This window comes from Sturnira hondurensis, unplaced genomic scaffold, assembly GCF_014824575.4.
Source record: "Sturnira hondurensis isolate 20B ecotype Veracruz unplaced genomic scaffold, ASM1482457v3 Scaffold0005279, whole genome shotgun sequence".
NCBI classification, from domain to species: Eukaryota; Metazoa; Chordata; class Mammalia; order Chiroptera; family Phyllostomidae; genus Sturnira; species Sturnira hondurensis.
Window position 1 is genome coordinate 5,760,249 of NW_028077910.1, and position 21,330 is coordinate 5,781,578.

The following is a 21,330-nucleotide window of genomic DNA, read 5'->3' on the forward strand; positions in this document are numbered from 1 at the left end:
CCGTTCACAGGCCCTAACTGCCTACACTTCAGAGTCAACAAAGCAAGCGTTGTCCATTCCCCCTGAAGTCCTTCCCAAGGTGAAAGGAAAACTGTCAACAATTCCATTTCATTTTTCTAGCTAATCTCTCAGGGAATCACTTTGCTAAAAAAAAAAATTGCAAAGCCATGATGTCGTTTTCTCAAACTAAAAATACTCAGAGTAAGCTATTGCTTTTTAAAGCCAAAAAAAAGGTGTTAATATTGAATATGCAATTTTAAAAAACCCAAACTTCAAAGATCCCTTCATTATCTCCACTGGAAACTCTGGTCCCTTGAATACGGACCATTTTCTTTAACTGCAAAGCAAAAAACAACAATAATTACTTTAACTCCTCAAATAAAAGCAGGCATTGTCAGCATCATAACAATAATGACTTCTGCACAGATATCTGAGGAAATAAAGACAACAGTGACCACTCACACATGCCATCAAATCAGTCAACTGGTGGTGGGAAAACTGCAATAAGAACACAGATTTTGTCAATTCAATACCAAACAACTGGTTTGACTCGCCCCCACTACTTGAGCATATTAAAAACACAACCTGGTTCTTTAAAAAATGCGATTAAATTCTTGACCTGCCAAAAGAGAGGTAACAGCTGCTTCCTATGATAATATTTTAGGCCATTAAATAAATTAATGATGTTAGGCGAAGGGTAACTCCTCTGGCTTATTTTTTCTCATTTCTCTAATTAAAGGACTGGACTCCATGATCAAAGTCCCTGCCAGCTCTAATAATCGATTTGGGTACAGCAACAAAGAATATCACAATTAACACACACATCTTAAGGGTTCACTGGAGGTCTAACACTTAAGGCAGCCACCGTAAAATAAAAGGTATCTGTACCCGTTCCAACCATAAATAATATCACTTACTAGCTTCAGGAAGTCACTTTTGCAACACAGAAAAAGTTTAAGCAGAAATACCACAAGGAAAGGCTCCCAACACAGTGTTTAGTGAAATGGACTCAGTATGTATGCATATATAATTGTTGAAAAGATTAAAATGAAACAGAACTAAAATGCTAACAATGGTTAACCTATGGAACACGAAATGAGTTCTATTTTTCCTCTGTATTCAATATACTTTTAAAGTATCCTACAATGAGCATCTATAATTTTTATAATGATAAAAGTTAACTGTAATTCAATTTACTTCTTACACCATGCGATTGCTTAAATTTTTGTGATGAGACACTTTGAATCCACTGTACAGCACAAAGACCTGAAACACATGGGTTTACTCAAGTCTCAGGACTACTCTCCATGATTCACACCACTGAGTGTGGGACGCAGAAATGGAAGAACCTCTGTGCTTAACCAACAGACTTGGTTAACACTAAAGCAGCAGCCCTCAGGTCATGCTTGCTTAGTAATCCCTAGATTAGGCACGCTCACTAGGACTGACACAAACATTTTTCTTTTTTAAGTAAGGACAAGCAAAGCAGGTTCCCCAGCCTTACTTTTTTTTTAGATAACAAGCACTCCAAAAAATCCTCTTCCAACTGCCAAAATGAATCAATAAGACTTGGTAAAGATAAACTAATAATAGAAATCTGTTACATACTTGCTTAGCTGTGCTAACGATGCTAAGTCCCTAACTAGCACAAAGCCTTAAAAAAAAAAAAACTGGCAATGAAAAGTACAGGGTGGGGTCAGAGATTCCCTCAGGGTTGGCAGGCCTCATTCTCAGTGGGTCAAGTAACTACCCACTCTTATCTTTGTGGGTTTTCTCCACCCCACCCACCCTCTACTGAAACCTTCTAAAAATATTTGTCCCATATTTTTATTCCCACATCCCATATATTATACAATATAGCACATGTTCACTCTAGGAATCTGGAAATACAGAAATGCAGAAAGAAAGTTTCAACTATCCATAATCACATCACACAGAAACATTCTCTTAAAATGGTGATGTTGCCTTTTTTTCTATGCGCATGAAATCTATAAAGTTAGAGGGTAATAGTTTACACAGTAAAGATCTGCCTATTGTTTTTATTTTTGATATTCTATAATTATATCAATGATAGTAACACCTTTAAAAAGTAAGCAAGAAGTTGTTCCTAAGTCACATTTTCAGAGAAGGTGGCAAAATCCCTTCCAGGGTCCCTGACCTTGGCAGAAAGAGAGGGGACCAGGGAAACCGTGACACTCACCTGGCATGCCCAGTGCACACCCAGGGGCATGATTCCTTCCTACATGATAGCAGGTGACACGGCGTAATACTCTTGGATTGTGTACATATATTTAAATAGAATTACGAAATAAATGACCCTCACAAATTACTATAAATTCTATTCCTTGCTTTGAATAATCCTCACAAATTACTATAAATTCTATTTTTTGTTTCTATGTTTATATGTATGTGCTTCCAAAAAGTAAAGTTTTACTCTCTATCTCCTAAGAGCTATAAAATGTCTTATGTTAACTGTTCATTAAACCTCCTTCACACTATAAACTTGCCCTGTTCTCTCAGTGGAACGCATATACCACAACCATGGCACTCGGCCACAGAACACTTAACCCTGAGCATCCAGGTGTACTGCTGCCCGCAAAACTATTAACAGAGAACCAGACTGGCGAAGTGTACCACATGACTTAAAGTATCTTAGTATAAAGTCTGAAGACACACTGCAGCACAAAACAGTAAAACGCTGGAAGCTATTTCATCCACTCAGTAAAAGACCATGCAACCAATTTTAAATGCTGTAGAAATGAATCTGCTGACAAAGGAAGATGATGGCAACACAGTGGCTATAGGAAAATAACGGAAATAACAGGTTAACAAATAGAAGGTCTATTCTGTGGTCCTGTTTTTGCAAAGCCAGTATGTTTATTTTTCATATAGAACAAAATAGATAAGAACCAAAGTGTTCAGAGTGATTATGGTGAGGCAAGTAGAATGAAGAATTTTTTCATCAACACATTCTGATATTTTTAATGATGCCTTTGTTGGGGGAAAAAGTATATGGAACATAGAGCATCTTAAGGGCAACTTCATCCTACTTATCAAATAACCTGATGGAAAAATGAGAAACAAATAATGGATATCTGGTCAATGACAATCCTATTACGCCAAACACACCTCATGACTTCCTGCTATGACTCACTGACTGCGACAGCCCCACCTCTGTGCAGCGGCTCACAGGTGTGGTTTCCCCTTCACGCCGGGTAGAGCTCAGCTCACCACCGGTGAGCATGAAGACTCCGGACCTCCACCACCTAGAAGCTACGTCATTTTCAAAATAATATCATACCCACATCTAAAAAGAAACCTTGGGAAGTTCGGTTGTGACTCAGACTTGTATAACATGTAAACATCCCTAATAGACAGGAGGCTTCAAAATATCATAACCCAGCATTTTTTTATTATACTACATCCTTCAGTTACTTATCTCAGGATTTCCTCTCTTGGTCAGTAAAAATACATTTATTTAAAATAACAGGATGATATGAATAAATATGGTCAGAACTACACATAACTGTCTCTGAGTCAGTGAAAAATACCAATTGTTGAATGTCTTTAAGTTACCACCATCGAAAGGATTCTTCCTTTGATAAAGTCTGTTACCTCTGACCCTTCCCTTTCGTTACCCCCATCACTACCAGCAGTACCTTCGTTTAGGAATTAAATCACTTCTAGATTCTGGAAACATCTGGCACCAACGTACCCTGCCTACCATCTACCGTCTCACTTCTGTCCACGACAACCTGCACATTCGGACCACTTCTGCATTTCTGGAACTTCACTTCCACTAAGCCACTACTCCCTCCCTCACAAACCAGTGATTCTTCAAGAGGCCACAGAGATGCGGAACGAGGGACTTCGCACTGCGGGAGAACACATCCGACAATGCTGACCACTCAGGGTACTGCTTCCCCAGGTGGTGCAGGGCCTGATGCACCAGAACCAAGTGGGGAGCTTGTTTCAAAATTTGGATTTCTCACAAATGCTCCCAGCAGCATTATCCACAAATGCCAAAAAAGTAGAAACCACCAAGCCTCTTCCACTTCAGAATAAAATGTGGTACAGGCAGACAATGGAGTACTATTTGGTGATAAAAAGGAGTGGGGTTCCGGCATGTGCTACACCGTGGATGAGCCCTGAAACTATTACGCTAAGTGAGAAAAGCCAGTCCCAAAAGGACACACACTGTATGACTTTCTTTATTTGAAATGTCCAGAGTAGGCAAAATTTAAGAGACAGAGGTAGATTGGTGGTTGCTTGGGGCTGGCTGGTGGGGACGCCAAGGGGGTGGGAAGTGACTGCTGATAGGTAGTACAGGGTTTCTTGTAGAAGGTACAAAAATGGTCTAAAATTTGAAAGTGGTGATGGTTGTATGGCCCTGTGAATATGATTTAAAAGTATATATTGAATTTTAGATCTTAAATCTGTAAACTGTAATAGTATGTGAATTTAAAAAACTGTTTAAAAAATAGATCCCTTAATTCAACCTCAAAGCTACTAAATCAAAATCTCTGAGAGATCTGGATAGCTTCCCACTGAATAAGGACAGGTGTTGTGCATTTCCACTAAGTACCCAGAAAAGTCATAAATACACTGAAGTAAACACTGCCTTAGATCCTTCCCAATATTACGTACAGGCTGCACAGCTGACCATCAAATAACACAAGTTTGAGCTGTACTGGTCCACGTATGCATGAATATTTCTCAATAAATATATAGTTATCCCTCCATATCCTGGGGTTTCACATCCATATATTCAACTAACTCAGGTTAGAAAACAGTATTTTCCACCCACAGTTGGGAATCAACAGATGCAGAGGCCAAATTATACGCTTTGATTTTAATCATTTTATTTATACAAGAAGGACCTGAGCATCCACAAATGTTGGTATCCACGGGGGTCCTGAAACCAATCTCCCAGGGACACCAAAGGATGACCGAAGTTTTGCGGACATGGACTTTTGACTGGTTGGCACCCCTAACTCCTGTGCTGTTCAAGGGTCAACTGTTTATTATATTCTGTACCCCCGAAACCTCTCAGAGCAAATACATCCCCTGCAGTCACCCTCTCTATACGAAGGTACTCCCTCCTCTGCCCACACAACACTCCCTTCCAACCAAGGTCAGACTCCCAAGGGAGCGTGCAAATGCCGCCTCTGCGCTGGTTACTCTCTCTTCTTTCCTAAGACATCCGTGGGCTCCATCCAGGCCTTCTCTGCTGCTTTAAAGCTACTTCAATGTTACTTCAGTTCCCAGTGAGCTCTGCTGAGATCCCCCCAGGCCTCCCTATCTGCAAGTGTGAACCAAGGATAATGAACTGCTAGACTTTCTTCCATATCTCAGAGCTAGAGCCCGCCGCTCCAAAGAAAGACTCAAAAGACATCCGAGAGCAGTCTTTCCTCCAATCACTTATTACACCCAAACAATGTCTTGAACAACTTTCTGCCTGCTTAATGTATGGGGAAGTTAAATAACTTAAGGATTATTTTTTTAAGCTGGAGAAAAGGTACATGCCAACAGGGCCTCAGGATACTGGTGTAGGTTCTAGCAAATGGTGGGGGGTCAGGTATTTGATGAATTCCCTGACGGCTGCAATCTAGGGCACAGACTTCTCGGTTTGCTGAGGTACGGATGCTCAGATCTTGCGGGTGGGGAGACCTGTCCTTTCCATACTGTGGCTTCTTTTCCAAGAATATCGAAAGACGAAATCGAAGGTGCCTTCAGGAGGCCAGGTTTCATGATTATCGAGCTGATATAATGGCCAGGCCGTAGTGGATAGAAAAATCAGCCATTTTCACTTGAGGCCGGGGTCAATTGCTGGCAAATTTCTCAGAAGGCACCCTAGAGGTGACTTGGGATCTGGCTTGGACTCCTGCCCTCCCATTCCTGGTCCCAACAGGAGCAGCAGACGGGAATCAGCGTCCCTCGACCCAATCTCCTGATCCGGCCTGTTAAAAATGGGGGTCTGGGTCCAGGGACGTCTCCTCCGGTTCCCAGAACCTCTCAGCGGGGGAGGGCAGTCCCTCCCAGAGGGGTTACCCGGACACAGTGCTGCAGTTTTGGTGTGAGAGCAGTCTCTCTTAGCAGATGGGGGCCCAGAATCGACATTTGGGGACCAGAAATTTAAGTGCAGAGGCACTGACCCTGGTTCTTAGTCCGGGCTGGTGAGGGGGCCGCGAGGCCTCCTGGGGCAGTGGGGAGAGGAGCAGTCTTCAGCAGACAACTCCTCCCAGTTTCTGCACCAAATGAAAGGTTTTCTAGGCTCCACCGAGGAAGAAATACCAATCAGCCACAAAGTTAGGCAGTATAGAGCTTTATTGGTATGCGCGCCCGGGTGAGGTCCTCCGGTCTGCAGAGTGGAGCAGGGGAAGTAGCCCCCAAGCAGGGAATATGGGGGGTTTTATTTTGGCTGGCTCTATTCGTGGGAGCTGGGGATTAGTCCCCCTTGAACAAAGCGGCAATACATCATTGGTGGCTTTCCTCGGGCTCAGGTTGCTATGCAGATATCCGTATTGGCAAAGCCTGCCCTTCAGCTCTCTGGTTTGACGTCAGCCGTCTTTTCTGGGTTGTGGTCCAGCCGCCATTTTTTCCTACCCCACCCATCCTGACAAACACTAGGGGCTCCTATCAAAAGGACCTGTGCTATATTTTGGTTCTCCTGTTAGAAATGATGGCTTTATGGCAGCATTTGACAAAACAGCTGATCAGGTTAGAGGTACATTCCATGGTCAGGAAATGCGCCCATCTCGTGACCAATCTGCAAAGCCATTCTCTAAGACAGTCTAACGTCATTCTCTACAGCCGGGCCCTCCCCACCCCCACGCCCTCCCCACCCCCACCCCCACACACACACATAAGGTCAGTAAAATGCCAGCCACTCCAGGTGATATTTACTGGAAGCAACACAGTTTTGAAAATGGCTCTTCAGTAACTACACTTTTTAATATGAATAATACAAATTCCCCATGAAAATGTGTTTTAAAAGGTATTTCCCATAAGAGCCTAGTTTTTTAAGAAGCTAGTAACTTTTATGCCACAATTTATAGCTACAAATATGCATCCCTATATTTCCAGCAATTGTACTCAGAAAGTTAATTTCTTAACACTGAAATTAAGATACTCCAAAACAAATATAAATACATGTAATATACATACATGCATATATAGTATATATACTTTTTAGAGTACTAGGAAATTAGAGTGTTTTATAACATGATGATCAATTTTAAATCTGTAAAATATCTGACTTCTATAATTTCTAACATTTTTTCGGATGTTTGCAAATATTGGAGACATCCCACCTTTTCTTCAGATTTGTACTGTCTCACTTTTCAAATTTTAAAGTTATAAAGATACAGTAAAACCTTAGTGACTCAAATTAATTGGGAAAAGGCCTGTGTAAATATATGAAAAGAAGCATTTGTCACAACAAATTTTATTGTGACTAAAACTTTCAACAGCATTGCCAAGTGGAACTCCTACCTGCTCTACTCAACAGATAAGACATACTCAGACCTCTAAAAATTGCTACTTTAAGAAAAAAAATTTCCCAAGTACTTCTAAAGAGTTTTATTACATTCTGTTCCCTCTTCCTGGTCCCCAACCCCAGCCTTATTTTGCTAAATTATTTCCTGGCCAATGAAGAGATGCGTAGGATGAAAAAGTAAATCAGCTCAATTAACTTCAGTACCCAGATCAACCAGATAAAGAATGATTTGGTCTTAGTTTTGTGAGCTAAACTCTAAGTAAGGATATCATTTCAGTTTGTTTTACAATCCTACCCAGGTACATGAGAAAGGAAAGTGATAATGGATACTACATCAGAGAATCAAAAAACCTGAGTTATTCTGATTCCACCAAAAACTATTTTTGTGCTCCTGAGCTCAAATCTGTCTGCGGCTCCCTAACAAGAGCTGTCTGGTGAGGGCCTTAGGTTTTTTTCTCATACGTCCACTCCAATCCATTCAGTGCCTGCCTGGAGTGTAGTGCTGAGAAAGACTGACTGCCCAGGTTCAGTGATAGAGATAGAAGTGACAGGATCCATGTCACGTATTTACCATCCACTGGTTAGAAAGAACACAAGGACCCTCCCACTCAAGGATTCTCAGTCAATCAAGAACTGCAGTAGCAGAAAAGAAGAAGTCTCTTATCTGTGCCTCTAATTCTGCATTTCAGAGATGATATTAATGTCTGAGAATTAGATTAGTGAAAAATATTAATATACAATTATGGTATTAAACACACCTACTCAACTCATTTAACAGACATCACATCTGACACATGTCACAACCACAGCACTACCACAAATGAATGATACATGTTGAAATCATAAGTGTGACTGAAGTAATGAATACTGAATTGACAAATCCGCAAATTCATTTGGTCCGTTGTTCAAACATTTACTGGGTATCTTATGTATCTGGCACTGTGCACATACTGGAAATCTAGTTTTGCACATTGGGCTAACTTTGTAATTGAACTAAGATTTCAAGAGACCTTTAAACATTGAATACGGAGTGAGATTTTCAAACCTCCATGACCTTAATCTTTACAAGACAGCCTTACTAGAATTTTTTCATATGTTCCAAGATCCTTCTGACAAAGATATTAAGATATTGCTATAAATGAAATTATACTCTAGAATCATCATACTGCTGAGGGCTTAGTTAACTCTGACATTCAACTTGTGTGTGGTACGTGTGGCTACCCACTCCCCGCCTCAGTCAAGTGGTGACGTGGTACTGGCTGTCCCGGGCAAACCCTCCAAACCTCTGTAGACAGCTATGCCACATCACACCCTGTTCCCAGCAGTCACTAAGGAAATTTCCTCACCCCTAATGACTTCTTACTGTTTCTCCCCAAAGGTAAGAAAATCCTGTGGTCAAACAACTTGCCCCTAATCTTATATTGTGCTCCAGTAACATGTATTCTAAAAGAGTTTTCATATATTCTTCATTCATATGTTTAGTAAAATATTAGTAGTAAAAAGTCCTATGGGTATTATTTACTCACTGTGAGTTTCAAAACCTCACAGCATATTGAAAATCCTACTCATTCAAAGTTACTCCCCTGAAATTCAACACCATGACAAGCCAGCTCTCTCTCAATGCCTTTTCTGTCTATAAGAAAGCTCGTTTCCCTATCACTTGAACTAGAGCCCTGGATATTATTTGGCCATTTCTATACGTCTTCAAAGTCTTACTGCTGGATGAGTAAAGATACTATTTTTTAATGCCTTCTGTATAAGCTAATCACTTTAAGTATTATATATTTCCTATGAGAATGCTGTTAACACACATAATGAAATCAGACTCTCACACAACAGCTACCTTTTGTAGAATTAATTTTTAAAATGGTTTTTAAATTATTACATCTTGAAATACAGTTGTGAAGATGCAGAAGTGTGTGATTTGCTGTATATAAATATTTCAATTTAAAAAGTATTTCACAAGGAATGCCAGCACTGGACACATGTCCTGAAACCTACATGATATGAGGAAGAGGGATCTCAGCATCGATCCAAGGATTTGGATTTAAGCTCCATTATATATACCAGCTTTGTGACTTCAGTTTCTCAGAGCCTACATTCATCTGCAACACGAAGTGGTTGGACTAGATTACCTGCAAACTCCCTTCTAATTCTAAATTCTGTGATCCTGATACAGCAATTTCACTGATTCGGGATCCGAATCCTAAACTACGATCAAGTTAGAAGAAATTTTCCCTAGAAAGTGTCTTGCTTAGCCACACATCTTTAAAGAAAAATCACAAGAGCTGTACAACACTCACTCAGGTCACACCTTAAATGGTAAGCATTTCTAGGCTGCCAGCTCTTCCAGGAACAAGATGTAGCAAGCACTTCCCTGGTTCTAAGCTTCTTTGAAATGTGAATGGCTGAGGTGACGAATGATGAAAACTTCAAGATCCAAAGACAGAAGTATGTCTGCACTATTGCTTCTTGCTAACATGGACTGTGTCCTACAGATCTCTGAACGAGGTTTCTAAATTCTATAGGGCTCTCAAATTCTCCTGCAAGCCTTCATGTGGCATGAGAAGATCACAAAGGGAAAATCACCGGGTTTCTGTAGCCCCTGGCAAATACCAAAGATTCCAAATCACATTTTACATCAGCATTAACTTTTCCACCATGAAGATTTTCATTCCCTTGCAGCGTGTTACAACCTATATTAATTTCAAAAATACAACCTCAGCATTAGAAATTTGCAATGACCTTTTTTTGTTTTCTTTTTTCCCCCCTTAACTCAGCAGCACTTTGAAAACTGTCTAACCCATCCCTGTTTTTGAGAGGTCACATCGCTGATTAAGGGAAGGGTAAGGGCTCTAGACTCAGATTTCTTCGGGTTTCTGAATATATTTTCTACTGAAGTTCACAAAGGAAACCTAACCAAGTTGTAAGCTCTTTACAACACCCACACAGGTACACCCACTCTTATCAAGTTCCAAAGTGTTAATTATGTCACTGCCTTTCCCCCAATTCATCAGCTTCTATCTGCAAAGACCCAGCCCTGGAAACTACTGAGGCTTTCAGGGAAAACAAGTATTATCTACATTAATAACAGTGAGTGTCCAGAAGAACCACAGCACCAGGAAAAGATGACCACACCTAAGATGACGACAGTTCAGCATGGTAAGTTATGTGCCCTCACTAGACGCATGCTAGCTAAAAACAGGAAATCAATAGCTATAGATATTTGTTGTCCATCAATAGCCCACCAATATTTGTTGTCTAAACAGAAGACACAAAATTATCCTCTATGTTCCATCTATATTCTACACTAAATGTTAAGTGTGTCACTGCCTGACATCCCTATAACAGCAGTCTGGAAGAAATGTAACTGCAAACCCAGGTAAATAAGTTGAGAAAAATAGATAAACCCATATGGGCACAAGAAATGACTATATGTGGTTTCTTTGTTTTTTCTAAATCCACCCAGGTGAGAATTTCCAAAGTATATGCCAAAGAATAAATATTCTGCTTTATGCTAATATGTCTTATATAAGAAGTAATCCTACTATCAAAACTCTGTGCTGAAAAGATGAGGTTCTTTAACGCTGGTCTTCAAATAATTGATAATATAACACACCAAGAATCTCTCCAGAGTCAATTGGTTCTGAAGACACAATCTTTTCTCAGGACCTAGTATTCCCAAATAATGCTCTTTGCATAGTACTATTCTAGCTACTTAATTATTTTCAACTCACCTAATAAAATTATGTGAAATCTTTATTCCATAGAGATTATCTAATGATAGAAAATGTTATAAGCACTTCACTCACAATTTCTTCACATAAGAACTTAGCCCAATTTTTAGGTAGAGTCAAAGAAAATTGGCTCCATTGGTTTACTGCATAATCAAATAAGCAATTCATGACTCTGAAGGACTGACTGCACAATCTTCTGCATCTCTACAACAACAAAACGTAAGGCACATTTCCACCTGGAGCATGGTTTGAAATTGTCTAGTTACTCAAACTTCCCCTAGAATAGTATGCCATTTGTTCTTTGTGTTAAAAGGGATCCAAAGCTTAATTTTTAGGTCTTTAAGGCAACAAATCTAAAACATTCACTTTTCCTGGATAAAGTATCACTTTTGCCAAACAAGATGTTTTTTAAAATCTCTTGCATTTCCTGCCATCATGACAAATGGGGGATGCAGGTGGGCACGCTCTCAAGTAGACAGGAAACCATACATGTAGAGAATAGACACCTTACGGTCCCTTCCAATGTTTTACCTGACCGCCCAGCAATGAGGCCATGCACTTTCAACATCTAAACCAATGATATATTCATAGATCAACAAAGGAAGCATTTATTTCCCAAATTCACATTCCTGGCTACCACTTCCTGTCAAAGCACAGAAGTTGTTCCCATAAGTCTGAGCCACTAACTCTTCCTTTTGCATACCATCAGCAATCATAACTACAGTCATAAAAATTACAGACCTAAAAAAAACATAAAGGCCTTAAAAAATCATCACATCATGTTCAAAGGCCTCCACGAGCCAAGGACATACTGTAATGTGAACGAGTGAAGTGGCCTGCCTTTCCTTTTTTCCTATTTTGGAAAACATGGCTACAGAGAAATACTTCTTCCCATTTAAAATGTAAACTGTGTACAAGGTGGAAAAAAACAACTGATAGTCATCTCAGTATCTAGGAGTCAAGAGAGAGAGCAGTGGGGGACTGCTGCTAACCGGAGAGCAAATACTCAGCTCAAGATTTTCACTCCCATCCGGAATGCAGGCCGGCGCTGCCAGACTTCAAGAAAAACCAAAAATATTGTTTTATGTGAAATTCTTTAATTTTTCAATGTTCCTTCCAATTAAAAAACAACAACTGTGAAGCCAAAAACAAAATCTACAAGCTACATCCCCCACCAACAAATCCAATCTCATCAAATCACAAGTCAATCACTAGTGCCAACAGATGTCTGATCACTTGGCCAAAGCTGGAAACATAATCGAAGCACTGAGTCTCATCAATGTATAGCACCATGTATACACCACATGCTGATTCTTCTAATCACTAAATTTACTGAGCTCCTAGTATGGGTTAGATGCTGTTTCAGAAATTGAAAACTGACCAGTGCACAAGAGAATGAGACAAAACCCCTTTTTCTGGAGTTTACATTCTAGTAAGGGGAACAAACAATGAACATAAGTAAGCTATACAGTGTGTATGAAACTGATACTTATCATTAAAAAACAAAGCAGGGTAAGTGGACTTAAGAGTACTGAAACATACTTAATGTCACATCTTACAAAGGTTCTGTTTGGAGCCAAAACTCTGTCTAAAAAGTTAAGAAGCCTACCATGGCCAACATAACAAAGCAAATCAACTTTCTTATGGCTCAGTTTCCTTATCCATAAAATAAGGATATTGTTACCTGAACTCAACACCTACTATTGTAAGACAATCTTCAGCTACTCTTTCAGAAAAGTGGACAGAAAATATTTCACTGATAGAATCACAGTACTGTCTAACAAATCTTTCTAGACACTCAGAACAACTCTTAAATGTCCCAAGCACTTACTAGATTCTGATTCTTCAACAGTAGCAAGTAGCCACTAACATCATTAACATTTCCTCTTCCTTCCAATGGTGAGTGATCTGTAGGCCACGGAACCGTGGCAACCTCTATGAACTCTGACCTAGGTTGGAGAGAGTAGGAGAAGGCTTTTACTCTATATATCCCTACTGTTGTTCTTTTTTTTTAAAGAGAGCAAATAACTATCGTAATAACCGCCCCCCCCAAAAAAAAACCTTAAGGCCACAGTGCAGTGAAGAAACAGACCTACACCCACGTCTGAGTCCACCTGGCTACCATTCATTTCACAGAAGATGTATGTATTTAACAGCGTAGAAACAAGATTTGTAATTCCTGATGTTTTGGCTGAAGTATTGTAATAAGATGTCAATTTATAGAAGTAAAACTAAGTCCCTCATGTTTTCCTCCCATTTTCATTGCTGATTAACCAGCACCTACCATTTTCTCTTATAATGAATTTGCTCCCTAACAGCCAGCTACAATGTCTTTTGCCCTGTGAAGTTGCTAGTACTGTGTTTTAATCAGCTCTTTCTAATAGCACCTAAATAGACAATAGTATATGATTATTGGACATTATCATTATGAGACACCCTCCATTGGTCTCTTTTCCTCCCGGGTATGCTAAAATGCATGCCCCTGACCGTCTGGTGTCCGGGCTATTTCTCAGAGTTGCCTGCAGTGAACAACCCTAGCGTGGCACGAGGTCTGTCCCTCTGGATAAAGAGCGAGTATATTTACTGCAGGCTACAAAAACAGGGGGTTCCCCCAAGCTCAGTGTTCCTCGGCAGGAGCACACTCCCCCTGTATGCGCAGCTCCATCTGGACACTTCCTGTCACCCCTGTGGAACTTGGGGGCAAGGAGAAACCGATACAAGTACACTGATGTTCATGCTGTTTATGTCGCTCACTGTAGTAGGAGTCCCTTGTCTTCTGCTAGCATGGAGGGAATAATAAAAGGGTAACTATCGGCTTAGGGTAAAATCAAACCCCAGATTTAACAATGCCAAGTTAAAGAACCATATATTTATTCAGAGGTGTCATTCTTGGTAAGCTTACATACAACACTTGCAAACCCTCTTGCCCAAAATGCTTGCCTCATTTCTTTTGTACTTGATCACTAATGTATACAAATATATATAAGGGGGGGACCCCAAAAGACTGGAATTATCTTCTGGAGGGTGTGCCCCTTGTAGTACAGACTTCCCCTGCTAGATGAGTATTCTGGGAATCCTTCTGTATCAGTGCATCACCTGACGTTGTTGTGAGAGGCTGCATTCAGCGTCAGTTAATTTTTTTTACTCCTTTGACATATTTGCCCATTTCATGATGGGTGATTTATGAGCACACCCGTCCATGTTGCACTGAGTGTTCAGCCATTTTTGGCCAAAAGTGGCATGACCCCCATGAGCCACCCTGACTATTCACCTAACCTCTCACCTGGAGTAACTTTTGTTTCCCTGCATGAAAAAAGTCTTCAAAAGGAAATGTTTGCCGATGTGGGAGAGGTGAAACAAAAAATGTCAGAAGCACTAAAAAGCATCAAAATCGATGAGTTCTAAAACTGTCTTGAGAAGTGGAAAAAAATGTCTCAATAGACATAATGCATCAAACAGAGATTACTTTGAAGGTGACTAAATTTTAAACATGTAAGAATACCTAATTTTTTATACATAAATTCCAGGATTTTAGGGGTCCCCCCCATGTACACATACTATAATGAAGTATCTCATTCTGTGTAGGTTTCAGAAACAAACTCCAATGGAATCCAGTCACTAGTCATTAGCTCTTACTTCTAAACGAAGAAACTAGAGTGCTACGTCTGCATCTGAACCCAGCATTTCCAACCAAGTCTCCCACCTTCTGTCCCTCCGCACAGGCCAGTTAAGAAAAAAGCAGAGGGCCCTGCCTGGGTAGTTCAGTTGGTTACATCATCGTCCCAATATGCCAAGGTTGCAGGTTTGATCCCTGGTCAGGACACATACAAGAATCAATCAATGAATGCATAAATAAAGACAACAACAAATCAATCTTTTTCTCCTTCCCCCTAATTTCCCTCCCTTGCTCCCTCCCTCTCTTTCTCTAAAAATCAATAAATACGTTTTTAAAAAAGAAAGAAAAGCATTTTTAAGAAAAACAAAGCAGAGGAACTTCTAAGGCAGAGTCCTTAAAGTCCAGATTAGGTCAAACTTCTCTGAGCCTGAATCTGTTTACCCATAAAGCAAGAGAGCTGGGCCAGAGAGATTCATCTCTTTTTCCAGTAACAGCTCTGATGATTCTACGTTCAGCCTATACATGGGTGAAACATTCTTTGCTGCTTTGTTCAGTGCTAGAGTAGTTTATGAAGTGTAGCCCTGCTGAAAAGCTGGAGAATGAAATAGATGTCTTCTCAAGATGCCTCCTGGCCCTCTAATCCCATGATTGCACTAATAATGAAATTTGGCTATCCTTATAATTAGAAATGTAGCTTGCTGGTCACACATCTGGATCAGATAAATCTGCACAAATAGCATTTCACCAGAAGCAGAAATGCCAGCATAGAACAGCTGTGTTGTTACATCAGCCTTGCAAATAACAAGGAATACTATTTATCCATAGAAAATAAAAGACTCCACAGACAGGAATAAAGCTGACTTTATTCAAATTATTTTGGGGTGGGAGAAATGTTTATAAAAGAAAAATATATATATTGGTCAGACTTCCACATTAATTTACAAGACTGGTATATAAAAAATAATTCCCACACATTAAAAAACCCTCAAATACAAAAACACTATTCCTAATTTCCTGCAATCCTGGTTAATGATGAGCTCCATGTTACTGAACTTTTGTAAATACATCAGGCTCCCCTGACTTGTATGTCAACATATCATGTGGAACCGTGAACCTAATCCACAATTAAGTGTGGAAGTGTCAAATGGACTCTGGGAATATTCACCTCCACAGAAAATGCATGTGTTTCAAGTTAACAATTAATTTCACTCAATCAGTGCTGGATAATATGAAACGAGAGGAAATTATTTTCCTAAAAAGAAGTAAAAGCTCTCCTTAGCCAATTAGGTAAGCATTAACCACCTTACACTTTGAAGCACATTTCTTAAATCCCAAACCCTGATGTGCTCTGAGGAATAACTGACAAAAGGCTTGACTAATGGCAAACAGTTATGAACACAAAATCTGTCACCTATTACCAACCTTACCAACACAGCCCCTCAACCTCCTAACGTACAATGCTACCCACAATTATATCTTTCACATTAAAAAATATATTCAGACTTTGAGCAATAACGAGGTATCAGTACAAGTTCAGTTATAAAAAATACACCACTCCGGTGCGGGATGTTGATAATGGCAAAGGCTGCATGTGTTTCGGGGGCAGATGGGCACATGGGAAATCTCTCTAACCCTTCTCTGACTTTGCTGGGAATCAAAAACTGCTCTAACAAAATAAACTCTTTAAAAATGTTCTCAGTATATTATCAATTTAGGAGACAGGAAGAAAATAACCTTTAGATCAAGTCAATGTCCTACATTGAAATGTACATAGGGAGTAAGATCCTAAGATTTTAACCTATAAATTGTATGACTTAAAATAATCACTTTATATATAAAATCCAATTATGGAAAATCACAATACATATTAGCATGACTACCCTTATCTCAAAATTCCAGACTCAAATCAATGATTTTTGTGTCACATAAAGGAAAAACAAAGAGAGACACTCAAACAAAAATACCACAGAAACCAGGGTTCTGTGCCTGATTAATGGAGAAAACAGCTGTGATTCAAGAAGTAAGGACAGAAACAAATGAAAGACTCCAAAAGACAATCTGTCTCTCTTACTTCACATTTTCTAATATTTGTTGAAAACTACTAGTAACGGTGTCTTTGAACCATTCCTGAAAGGAATACAGATTACAAAGTGCCTAGTAAGATGAATTTTTGGAAAATGAGTTAATAAATCACAACCTTCAATGTTTATATACCAAATTTTAAATTAAAACCTTAGACTAAAATGGCACCCTGATGATCAGTTAATGAATTTGCAAAAGAGTATTAATCAACGATTTCCAAACACTGGGACACAAACTTAGTCAGCTGCAGTTCTTATCTGATTCTCATTCCTAAGGAAGTTACCACATGGAAAATGAGTTAGCAATTCAAAACACCTAACAGCTACATTTAGAGTCTCTAATAGACACAAACATACATTTTATGCATAATCATGGCACGTTTTTGATAAACACAATCAACAGGAGATTCACAGTTGAACCTCGCTTTGGGGCCTGGAAGGTCTTTAGTAAGTAAATGTCAACTTTGAACTCATAATGGGCGTTATCAGTGAACTACCATCAAATTACAGGTGGGAGGCAGGCCTTCTGGCTTTATGCCAAAGTGAAACAGCAGATGGGGAGGTTCCATCCCTTCAAGGATACTGTCAAAATTTTGAATATTTGAAAGGATATCTTCAATTGAAGAGTGAGAACTCTCAGAATAAGGTACCTGAACCATAATCAATTTCAATAGTCAATTTATGAGACATTCAGTTTCCTTCTAAAGCCCTGAGTGCAAGGAAATAAGTGAAACTACTTAGTGCCCACCCCACTTTTTAAATAATTCTTTCAGGTAACTGAATGTCATTAGCAAAGGCCTTAGAGTGAAGCATGAATTTTTATAAGATAAGGTTTCTGTTCTGAGTTTTTCCATAGTTCTGTTTTCTTAATTTAGGGGTTTAAAAAAGTGCCTAATTCATATTTTAAAAATAATAATAACTAGGCTATTTACCAACCTTTACCAATCTTTTTCTCTTTCTCCACCCTTTATTATTTAGTCATTCTTTTCAAATCTGTGATTTCAGATTTAAAAAGAAGCATCTGAAATTTTGCATAGGCACGTAGACAGGATTTCAGTTACCAAGGCAAGGCTGCTGAACCTACACCAAGATCAGCAGTGCACAAACCCACTCACCTACCCCCTGTCTTTCTACAAGAAAAAAATACAGAGTTTCTGCTTCTGTGCCTTTCATTTCCCACAACAATACTTTTCTCATAGCAAGCAGAAGCCCCAAAACAAGGAGCAGTGCCAATCGGATCTCAGCTTCACTCCCTTCCCTCACCCAATACCTCACTTTAAATAATAATGTACTTCCTTTCCATACCAGAAATTGAATTTCATAATCTAAAAGGATATTGACACTTTGTGGCCATCTAGGTATTATTTACCATCTCCACAAATTTCACTGGGAACAGGACTGAGTGCTAAAATAAGACCCCAACAATGGCAACAAAGGAGTAATTCCAAATGCCTCTGCTTTGGTGGTAAAAATGTCCTGACTGTAAAATTTCTTCCTATCACCTTTTGTGTCAATACCTGCCCAATGCACTTGACAGTTTGTACTCCCTGGTTTCTTCTCTCATTAAACTAGCAGGAGCACTTGGAATCATTTCTAGCTCCCACTACCAAATTCCACCAAAGGCAAGCAGCTGCTTTGGAGGAAGGCAGAGATCCACTCCGGATGTAACAGGCATGAGGACCTTGCAAACACTACAACTTCTCAACAGATTTACTCATTTACCCCAATCGGCACAGAACAAAAGACACTGTGGCTTCATTTCAGTGTCTACACTGTGTACTTTAACGGCATGATATTTGTAATGCTGAATACAAGAAACCATGATTCACATTTTTTATATCATGTCTTCCTGAATCTGGGGAGGTGCTGATTTACACAGCTGTCAATCTCTGCCAAGGCCCTACAACACACAATTTCTGTGGGATACAGGTTCTATGATCTCAAAGGTAGCTAAAATATCTACATCTGCGCTTACATTAAAAAAAAAAAAAGGTCAGTGTGTCAAAATGTCAACAGACAGTCAAGTAAACACATTCCCATGGCAATCGTGTAACACTGATCACCAGAATTTCCTGTGAGAGGCTTCCTTGAGCAGGAATCTCCAAAACTTAACCCGATTTGCCTTCCTCACTTAGGGAATGCCCCTCAAACCGACAAGCACACAGAAGACACCGAGCACACAGAAGACACTGGGTGGCAGCAGGCAGAAAGCTATCCTCAAAGTCAAAGCACTTTGTACAGATTGCCTCCAACCAGGGAGGCCAGTGTTTCCATCTTCCACAATGTACACGCTCCGCTATAGTTAAACACCTACCTCCATCCACCTACTGCTTAGTTCGAAGAAGCTAGGATGCAAAGACAAGGGAGACTTCTTTACAATCTGAGATTTATGATTTCCAAACAATTGAAAATAAATATTAGCCACATACATTGTGATATTGGTCAAATGGGATTCCTTTAGGGGACACCTACGCTCACCCTCCGGAACTCTAAGATTTCATTTACATGACAGTATTAGGAGATTGATATTTTCACATAATAAAAGGGGGGGGGGGTTCATCTTAAGAATTAGTACAAAGTGCCACCTCATTTTAAAGGATATCAACTGGAAGTCCCAAGTTTAAAAGATGGTATCTAATTTGAGTATTTGTCTGAAATCACATAACTAGACATGTTCTCCTTTCTCTGTATTTTGTTTTGATTACTATTTTTGGTTTTGAGTGTCATTCTAGTATGAAGATAAAAATGCGATATTTTTAAGGTTACTTTAATATTGGTTGCCCCAATTTTTTCCAGTCTATCTTTGTGAACTTAATTTACTAGGCAACTTAATAGTACTCAAGTTTTTTTTCTATGGGGAAAAAAAAGAGTCAAATATTTCTATAGTGAGAGTCTTTCTACATGAGATCACAGAAAAGAATTCATTAATTCTCTTTCAGACAACCAGAGTGAAGGCCAAAGTCTTTGTTCAGGGAAGGCCAAGAGCATTCATCAATTAAGGGTAGTAGTGTTCTCCGGCTTTGTTTATAAGTCCAGCATAAATCGCCATCTGCTAACTTGGACCAGAAAGCTTTAATTGATGTTTATGTAGTTCAGAACGAAGTAAAGGAAGAGGCATGTGTGAAAACGCCACCCCATAAAGATTTCCACACCCCTGGATCAACAGAATCCCACTCTGACTGAATAGTGCCACATTGAAGGCTTGCTTCCCATGCTCTTTCATTCTAAACACTAAGTTTCTCATGTTAGCAATATTTACATCCCCAGTGAAAAATTCCTAATTTGCTAATTTTTCAAATGAAAGAAATTCTGACTATTCTTTAAAAGGTAAATAAGTTGAAACCTCACCTCAGCACCGATTTTTAAATGCTGCAGATTCCTTCGGTTACACTCAATTTATAACAGACATGATCTTTTTTACCAATCGGTTCCCATCTGCTTCAAATGCTAGGTCTCCAGTTGTTCTTTCTTGATTAATTCTACTTTATACAATCATATTCAAGTTGTACTTATGTAGCTTGATCACTACTTAATATAATTTTAGGTATGTAGATTTTATTTTCTAACTCGAATGCCAACTTTGAAGAAAGGGGCCACATCTTTATTTATTTTGTTCCCTTAAAACTCTTCCCCGCAATAAATCACTTCACATACAACAGACATTTTAAAAAGTTAATGTGATCTCTAAAACAATTAACATTGATCCAAATTTACTCATGCCAAAGTCACCCTAGAAATAATTATAATTTAAGTTTAAAAGTATACCTCACTGTTCCAAATAGTTAAAAGATCCCTCTTGATGCCCTTGTGATCTGAATAGAATTCGCAGGCTTTCATCACATATAATGGAAACTTTAGTATGTTTGTACTTTGATAATTTTTAACTCTAATTTCCACTTAATATTTTTAAGGAATTAAAGGAAAACTTCATACATACACTCTCTCCCTAGACGCTGACATTTCATCTTTGCTGAGATGTGCACCCAAGTAGAAAGGCAGGAAGAACTCACAATTCAGAGGGGAAATGCCTAACAAGCACACAACACAGAGCCATAAAAGACCACATGCAACTCAGCGCTAAACGAGAGCTCTGTGGGCACAGGCCTGCTTATGATTCATCATCAGACTCCTAGCAGCTAGCACAATTCTCCGCAGCACACAATCTCTGAAAACAACTATTTTTGCTTGGTTCACTGCTGTGTCCCCAAACACCAGAAACAGTCCTAGCACACAGCAGTGCGCAGTTAGTATGTATGGAATGAATACTCATAGGAAAACTATGCGACACTAGTAGACATCTATAGGAGAGCAGGTAAGCAGTAGCTGAATTTATTTCAAGATTATATTTCTTCCGGTCACAATTACTCTAAGTAGGACACAAACAGTAAGTATACAGGG

At 39.4% G+C, this 21,330-nt stretch overlaps 1 protein-coding gene across 8 annotated transcripts in view; it reads right to left on the reverse strand.

The window, feature by feature from the left end:
• The window catches only part of FNDC3B (fibronectin type III domain containing 3B), a 320,028-nt gene that overhangs the window by 268,543 nt on the left and 30,155 nt on the right, over nt 1-21,330 (reverse strand). The window lies entirely within an intron of this gene.